The sequence below is a fragment of the Triticum aestivum genome, chromosome 7D (genome assembly GCF_018294505.1).
Source record: "Triticum aestivum cultivar Chinese Spring chromosome 7D, IWGSC CS RefSeq v2.1, whole genome shotgun sequence".
Classification (NCBI taxonomy): Eukaryota; Viridiplantae; Streptophyta; class Magnoliopsida; order Poales; family Poaceae; genus Triticum; species Triticum aestivum.
The window spans coordinates 425,617,577-425,626,889 of NC_057814.1; positions in this window are offsets into that span (position 1 = coordinate 425,617,577).

Sequence of the window (9,313 nt, forward strand, 5' to 3'; positions counted from 1 at the left end):
GCCGCCTGGCTGCGCTCCCGCTCCTTGGCATGGAGCTCAGTCTCGAGCTTGCCCACGTGCGTCCACACCTAAGCGGTGGCCTCTGCCAAAGCAAGAAAGGAACGCCAGCATCAACAAAAACAAGAAGTTGCCGGAAGATCCGGCCCGGCTGCTCAGCAGTCGGCCCGAATCTGGGGGCTACACCCAGTGGGTGCGCTGGCGCGCCCCCACTAAAAGACGACTTATGTACCTTGGCTCTGGTTCAGGTCAGCAGTCCGCTTGGCAGCGCCTGGTTTTGGGAGTTGTAGGCGGCCACACGCAAGTTGTGGTGGTCCTGCGACGAGAGCAACACTTCAGCATTCGAAAGCGTGCCTTGAACTTCCAACCCACCACAACTTGGAACTCGAGGGCTACACCCAGTGGGCGCGCCAGATTACAAGAATCAAAAGCAAGATCGAGAGCGTACCTGGACAACCGTCTGCATCGCCAACAGCTCGTTCTTGGCCTTTAGGAGGGTGGCGCCGTGGGCGTTGAACTGGTCCAGGACGTCCTTCACCGTGACGTTGAGGACGGCTGAGCCGGCTCCCGACATCCAGTCAGACGGAGCAGAACTTGTGTCCTCGGTGTCGGGCGCCGACGAACTCGCAGCCCCAACCTCCATCGGCCTCAGTGCAGATACGGCCCGTGATGGACGCTTGCGAGGGGAGGTGCGTGTCGTCCCACCCCGGCTCACCACCAACTTGGCACTGGATGGCGGCACTTCCGACACCTCGGGCTGGTGGCCTTGCTCGCCAGCATCCGGCATGCACGGAGGCACTTCCACCTCTGGGACGATGGGGTCGGCCCCTCCCTGCTCCAGGGCCGTCTGGTCGGCTCCTGCCCCTCCAGTTGGCGCCCGGTCCTCCACCAACAGCGGCTCCGGCGGTTGCAGGTCGGCGGCCTCCGGAACCACGTTGCGGGTCGACTCATCCGCGGCCTTGGCGTCGACCGCCGCCTGTGCCTTGGCCGCCGTGTCTGTCGTTGCCTTGGTCGCGGCATCGCCCTCCACCTGCGTCGTGTGCGCCGCGTCAGCCTCCTTCTGCGCCGCGGCCTCCCGCTCCTCTCGTGCCTCCCGCGCGTTCCTCTCCGTCGCCTCCTGAAGGGCAGCGGTCGGGTCCACGCGACGGGCGTCCTCAGGGCCGCCTGCTGCCCCAATCACCGAGGCAGATAGGGCCCATGACACGGAAAGGGGAGCCCTGCGCGGCAAGGCAAGCAAAGATGAGAAGACTCACAAGAGAAGAAACGCCAAACCAAGATGAATCAATCAAGACAAGAACAGCTAGAACACTTACGTAGACACCATCGGGTGCTGCTTCGGGGTCCTCCAGATGGCGGCCACCTTCGCGGCCTCTTTCCAATTGGTCGTGGCGAACGTGGACTTGGCCTTCTTGGTCGGCCGGCTTCCGAACAGCCCCACGTCGGCGTGGTGCTTAGATGCGCCGGGTGCACCAGTCGGCGCCCTGCCTACCGGCCGTGTCGACGAGGAGCCGGCTACCGCCTTGTCGGCGCCTTCATGGCGGCGCGGTCCGTCGCCGTATTCGTCATCATTCGGCCAGTCCCGGACGTTGCCACCTCCTCCCGCGCCGCCTCCTGCGGCTCTGCTTGCTCCATCATCGCCTCCTCCGACGGGGTCATCGTCCTCCAACGCGGCCGCCCCCAGCTCGGGGTCGCCCACGTCGCTCACCTCCCGGCCCGCCATCCATTGGTGGCCAGGAGCCAGCCCAGCGGCGTTCGCCTGGCCAGCAAAGGGCCGCGTCGTGTTCGGATGGTCGGGGCGGATGAAGGGAATGGCGTGATCAAATAAAGGGGACCAGACACTCACCGCAGGCGGAGGGCTGGCCCGGCTGTATGGCAGCTTGCCGAAGCTCCAGTCCTCTTCGCTGAGCTGGCTGTTGGAGAAATAGTTCACATGCCGGACCACCTCTTCGATCGGCAGCTCCTTCGTCGACATCCGACAAGGGTCTCGGCGGCCGCTCATGTCGCAGATGGGATGCGGCCAGAGCTAGAGGGGCGACACCCGGCGGTGGACAAAGGCGGCCAACAGATCCGCCGGCTTGAGCCCCTCCGACTCCAACATCTCCTGGAGCCGGTCGAGGGCCTTGGCGATGGCGGCCGGCAGTGGTTTGCCGGGTTGCTGGCCCCAGTTGCTCCGCATCCCAGGAGGCGGACCAGGCGCGAAGTCCGGCAGGTTGATGTAGTCGTTGGTTGGGTGGACGTTGCAGACGTAGAAATACGATTTTTGCCACAACTTGGCCGACTCGTGCAGAGCGACAGGTGGAAACCGAGTTCCGGAGGGGGTGTGCCGCACGGCGACACAAGCGCCGCATTGGGCCGGCTCGCCCTTGGCTGTGGTGCCGAGCTTGAGGTAAAAGAACCTGCCCCACAGCTCGAGTGTGGGCAGGACACCGAGGTAACCTTCGCACAGCGTGACGAAGGCGGAGAGAAGAACCATCGTATTTGGCATGAGGTGGTGCGGCTGCAGCCGGTAGAACTCGAGGAACTCCCTGAAGAAGGCGCTCGCCGGCAAGCCGAAGCCACGGAGGAAGTGGCTACGGAAGACGACGAACTCGCCGTCCTGCGGCTCCGGCGAGATCTCCCGCTCGTCCGGGAGGCGCGGCCCCAAGCACGCCTCGTTGGGCATCCGCCGCGTCTGGCGGAGGAACTCGATGTGCCTGTCGTGGACGTTGGAGCTGTCCCACTCGCCTCGTGCCATGGTTCTTGGTGACTTGGCGGCGGCGCGGCGAGGGCGGGTGATAGCAAGGTTGCGGCGGCGCAGGGAAGTCAGGCGACGACGAGCTGCGGCGGTGCTTCGGCTGCGGAGCGACTCGGTAGCGCAGTAGTAGCAAGGGAGTAGAGGAAGCAGAGGAGGAAGAAGATGGAGAGCAAGGGGGAATGCATGCGTTCTGTCGTGCCCCCTCCCTCCTATTTATACGCCCGCGGTGGTGGAGCCGAAGAGGCAAAACGTGGGGGCCATGGGGATTAACTGCACCCATACCCCGCACGACCCCGTGTATTCCGCACCTTAAAGGCGCGTGATTAATGCGCCCCAGAAGGGCAACCGCCCACCTCGGCCGCAGCAGATCCGCGCGCGCCGAGGCCCTGTAGTGGTGGGCCCATGCCTGCGGTGACGTCTCGTCGCGCGCGTGGGCTGGCAGGCCGGCCTGGCCTGCTGGCACCATGTGACGGGCGAGCAACGGTCGGCAGGTGCACCACCCGGGGCCGCCTGCTCCGACCCCCGCCGAGACGTCACATCACGCGCGTGGGCTGGCAGGCCGGCCTGGCCTGACGGCGCCGCGTGGCGAACAAGCAATGGTCGGCAAGCACGACACCAAGTGGCGCCGACTCCGGCTCCTGCTGTGCCCATTCAAACTCACCATGCGGCCGGCCCAGCCTCGACCGGCTCCTGTCAGACGGCAATTCCGAAGCCGAACGAAGCAAAGACGCAAGACCTCTCGGAGTACGAAGCTTCACCAGCTTCGGGGACTACTGTCGGAGGGATTGACCACGGGCAGCCTCATCTACACCCTTAGCATTTCAAGACATCGGGGCTAGCAAAGCCCCTCGCATCTTCCGGGTATGCGGCCGGTTCCTTGGGCCGGTTGGCCCAGGTGGCGGGCTCCAGAAGATGGCAGACTCTTAGAAGGCGGCCTCAGAGGGCCGGCTCCTAGCAGATGGCCCCTCCTCCCCTCGGAGTCTGCACCCATTCATTACGACAAGATGGGGCGTGGCTACAGGGCGCCCCTCCCCCAGATCACGGAGGAACATGGCTACAGTACGAGCTGACCAAGGGGTCACCCACCTGCCCGGCGCGGCACTGTAGCCATGCGGCTCATGACACGGCCAACGCCAGCATGGGCCCTGCTCCCACGACGGGCGGTCGGTACGGCCCGCAAGCGGCGGTCCCTACCTGTCCTTGAGAACCCAGAAGACAGCCTTAGGGGCGGGCCGGCCTCCGGCAGCCGGCCCTTCCTCCTCTCGGAGTCCGCGCGCCATTAATCCGATGAGACGGAGCATGGCTACAGTGAGCGCACACCAGGCGGCGAGATTGTAGCCATGCGTCTCCCGACAAGGCCTCTGTCATTAATGGCGAGGCTATAGCAAAAGGCAATCTGAATCGCCCGTAGGCGGCGGGCCCTACCTATCGGCCGGATTCTCGGCAGCCGGCGGGACCCACCAGGCGGCGGGCCCCAGCAGCCGGCGGAGAACCCGGCGCCCTTGGACACCAACGTCCGGGACCTACATCCGGCGTGTTACCATTGTACCCCTGGGGTAGGCCTATATAAACCCCCCAGGCTCACCCATGCAAAGGGTTCAGCCCCCACACCATTCACACACATAGCTATGAGAAGCAAAGGAGCTAGCCTTTCCTTTCTTCTTCCTCTAGCAATACAACTCAAGGAGCACGATTGTAGCTACTCCATTGATCATAGTCACCATGCGGAGACCCCGCATAGCAGGATTAGAGGTGTTATCTCCTCGGAGAGCCCCGAACCTGGGTAAGACTCGTGTTCGTTCGAGATCTCGCTCACTCCCAATTCTAGGGCCCAACATCCATGATAAGCCACCCCCTGGCATCTGTCGCTAGAATACCCCGACAATTTATCATGAACTTAGTCTTATAGTTTTGCATATCTATGTTGTAGATCAATGGCCCGAGCTACCATTCCCCTGAATTTTAATGCGTTCCTAGAGAAAGCTAAGTTGAAAGATGATGGTAGCAACTACACAGACTGGATCCGTAACTTGAGGATTATCCTCATTGTTGCACAGAAGAATTATGTCCTTGATGCACTGCTAGGTGAGAGGCCTACTGCAGGAGCTGGACCTGATGTTATGAATGTTTGGCAAGCTCGATCTGATGACTACTCGATAGTTCAGTGTGCCATGCTTTACGTCTTAGAACCGGGACTTCAAAGACGTTTTGAACGTCATGGAGCATATGAGATGTTCCATGACTTGGAGTTAATATTTCAAGCAAATGCCCGGGTTGAGAGATATGAAGTCTCCAAAAAGTTATATAGCTGCAAGATGGAGGAGAACAGTTCTGTCAGTGAACACATACTCAAAATGTCTGGGTATTATAATCACTTGACTCAGCTGGGAGTTGATCTTCCAATTGATTGTGTTATTGACAGAGTTTTCAATCACTGCCACCGAGCTACAAAGGCTTCATGATGAACTATAATATGCAAGGGATGAACAAAACAATTCCCGAGCTCTTCGCAATGCTTAAAGCCGCGGAGGTAGAAATCAAGGAGGAGCATCAAGTGTTGATGGTTAACAAGACCACTAGTTTCAAGAAAAAGGGCAAGGGAAAGAAAGGGAACTTCAAGAAGAATGGCAAGCAAGTTACCACTCCCGGGAAGAAGCCCAAAGCTGGACCCAAGCCTGAGACTGAGTGCTTCTACTGCAAAGGAACTGGTCACTGGAAGCGGAACTGCCCCAAATACTTGGCGGATAAGAAGGATGGCAAAGTGAACAAAGGTATATTTGATATACATGTTATTGATGTGTACCTTACTAATGCTCATAGCAGCGCCTGGGTATTTGATACTGGTTTGGTTGCTCATATTTGTAACTCGAAACAGGAGTTGCGGAATAAATGAAGATTGGCTAAGGACGAGGTGACGATGCGCATCAGAAATGGTTCCAAGGTCGATGTGATCACTGTCGGCATACTACCTCTACATCTACCTTCAGGATTAGTTTTAGACCTGAATAATTGTTATTTGGTGCTCGCGTTGAGCATGAACATTATATCTGGATCTTGTTTATTGCGAGACGGTTATTCATTTAAGTCGGAGAATAATGGTTGTTCTATTTATACGAATAATATCTTGTATGGTCATGCACCCTTGAAGAGTGGTCTATTCTTGTTGAATCTCGATTGTAGTGATACACATATTCATAATATTGTTGAATCACTTGATTATGAATCATTTGATACTTGCGAACCATGCCTCATGGGCAATATGACTAAAACTCCATTCGCTGGAACAATGGAGCAAGCTAATGACTTATTGGAAATAATACATACCGATGTATGCGGTCCGATGAGTGTTGAAGCACTCGGCGGGTATCGTTATTTTCTGACCTTCACAGATGATTTGAGTAGGTATGGGTATATCTACTTGATGAAACACAAGACTAAAACATTTGAAAAGTTCAAAGAATTTCAGAGTGAAGTGGATAATCATCGTAACAAGAAAATAAAGTTTCTACGATCTGATCGCGGAGGCGAATATTTGAGTTACGAGTTTGGCCTTCATTTAAAACAATGTAGAATTGTTTCACAACTCACGCCACCTGGAACACCACAACTTAATGGTGTGTTGGAACGTCGTAACCATACTTTATTAGATATGGTGCAATCTATGATGTCTCTTACCGATTTACAATTGTCGTTTTGGGGTTATGCATTAGAGACATCCACATTCAGGTTAAATAGGGCATGATCTAAATCTGTTGAGACGACACCATATGAACTGTGGTTTGGCAAGAAACCTAAGTTGTCGTTTCTTAAAGTTTGGGGTTGCGACACTTATGTCAAAAGGCTTAAGCTTGATAAGCTCGAACCCAAATCGGAGAAGTGTGTCTTCATAGGGTACCCTAAGGAAAACAATTGGGTACACCTTCTACCACATATCTGAAGGCAAGATCTTTGTTGCCAAGAATGGAACCTTTCTAGAGAAGGAGTTTCTCTCGAAAGAAGTGAGTGGAAGGAAAGTATAACTTGATGAGGTAATTGTACCTTCTCTCGAATTGAAAGTAGCTCATCACAGAAAATCGTTCCCGTGATGCCTACACCAACAAGAGAGGAAGCTAATGATGATGATCATGAAACTTCAGATCAAGTTACTACTGAACCTCGTAGGTCAACCAGAGCACGATCCACACCAGAGTGGTACGGTAATCCTGTTCTGGAAGTCATGTTACTAGACCAAGGCGAACATACGAACTATGAAGAAGCTATGATGATCCCAGGTTCCGATAAATGGCTTGAGAACATGAAATCTGAGATAGGATCCATGTATGAGAACAAAGTGTGGACTTTGGTTGACTTGCCCGATGATCGGCAAGCCGTTGAGAATAAATGGATCTTCAAGAATAAGACAAACGCTAACGGTAATGTCACCATCTACAAATCTCGACTTGTTGCGACTGGTTTTCGACAAGTTCAAGGGGTTGACTACGATGAGACCTTCCCACCTGTAGTGATGCTTAAGTCAGTCTGAATCATGTTAGCAATTGTCGCATTTTACAATTATGAAATCTGGCAAATAGACGTCAAAACTGCATTCCTTAATGGATTTCTTAAAGAAGAGTTGTATATGATGCAATCAGAAGGTTTTGTCGATCCTAAAGGTGCTAACAAAGTGTGCAAGCTCCAGCGATCCATCTATGGACTAGTGCAAGCATCTCGGAGTTGGAATATACGTTTTGATGAGGTGATCAAAGCATGTGGTTTTATACAGACTTATGGTGAAGCCTGTATTTACAAGAAAGTGAGTGGGAGCTCTGTAGCATTTCTGATATTATATGTGGATGGTATATTGTTGATCGAAAATGATATAGAATTTCTGGATAGCATAAAAGGATACTTGAAAAAGAATTTTTCAATGAAAGACCTTGGTGAAGCTGCTTATATATTGGGCATCAAGATCTATATGGATAGATCGAGATACTTAATAGGACTTTCACAAAGCACATACCTTGATATAGTTTTGAAGAAGTTCAAAATGGATCAGCCAAAGAAAGGGTTATTGCCTGTGTTACAAGGTGTGAAATTGAGTCAGACTCAAAGCCCGACCACTATAGAAGATAGAGAGAAAATTAAAGTCATTCCCTGTGCCTTAACCATAGGTTCTATCATGTATGCTATGCTGTGTACTAGACCTGATGTGTGCATACGAATCTGAATGTGACAGACCCGTTGACTAAGCCTCTTTCGCGAGCAAAACATGATCAGCACCAAGACTCCATGAGTGTTAGATTCATCACAATGTAATCTAGATTATTGACTCTTGTGCAAGTGGGGGACTGAAGGAAATATGCCCTAGAGGAAATATTGAAGTTGTTATTTTATATTTCCTTATTCATGATAAAGGTTTATTATTCATGCTAGAATTGTATTGATCGGGAACTTAAATACATGTGTGAATACATAAACAAATACCGTGTCCCTAGTAAGCCTCTACTAGACTAGCTCGTTGATCAAAGATGGTTAAGGTTTCCTAACCATAGACATGTGTTGTCATTTGATAACGGGATCACATCATTAGGAGAATGATGTGATGGACAAGACCCATCCCTTAGCTTAGCACATTGATCGTTCAGTTTATTGCTATTGCTTTCTTCATGTCAAATACATATTCCTTCGACTATGATATTATGCAACTCCCGGATACCGGAGGAATACCTTGTGTGCTATCAAACGTCACAACATAACTGGCTGATCCTAAAGATGCTCTATAGGTATCTCTGAAGGTGTTTGTTGAGTTGGCATAAATCGAGATTAGGATTTGTCACTCCGAGTATCGGAGAGGTATCTCCGGGCCCTCTCGGTAATACACATCATAAGAAGGCTTGCCAGCAAAGTGACTAATTAGTTAGTTGCACGATGATGTATTACGGAACGAGTAAAGAGACTTTCCGGTAACAGGATTAAACTAGGTATGAAGATATCGACGATCGAATCTCGGGCAAGTAACATACCGATGGACAAAGGGAATTACGTATGTTGTCATAATGGTTCGACCGATAAAGATCTTCGCAGAATAAGTACGACCAATATGGGCATCCAGGTTCCGCTATTGGTTATTGACCGGGATAGGTGTCTCGGTCATGTCTACATAGTTCTCGAACCCGTAGGGTCCGCACGCTTAACGTTCGTTGACGATATAGTGTTATATGAGTTATATGATATGGTGACCGAATGTTTTCGGAGTCCCGGATGTGATCACGGACATGACGAGGAGTCTCAAAGTGGTCGAGAGGTAAAGATTGATATATAGGACGATAGTATTCGGACACCAGAAGTGTTTCGGAGTGTACCGGGTGATCATCGGAGTACCGGAGGGGGTACCGGACAACCCCGGGAGGTTATTGGGCCTATTGGGCCATAAGAGGGGAGCACACCAGCCCACAAGGGGCTGGCGCGCCCCCATGGCAGCCGCCCTAGTGGGGAAAGGAAAGGGGGGATTCGGCCTCCTCCTTCCTTCCTCTCCCCCTTTCCTTCCCCCTCCGACAAATATGGCAGGGGCGCGACCAAGGGCAGGATCCAAAGTAGGATTCG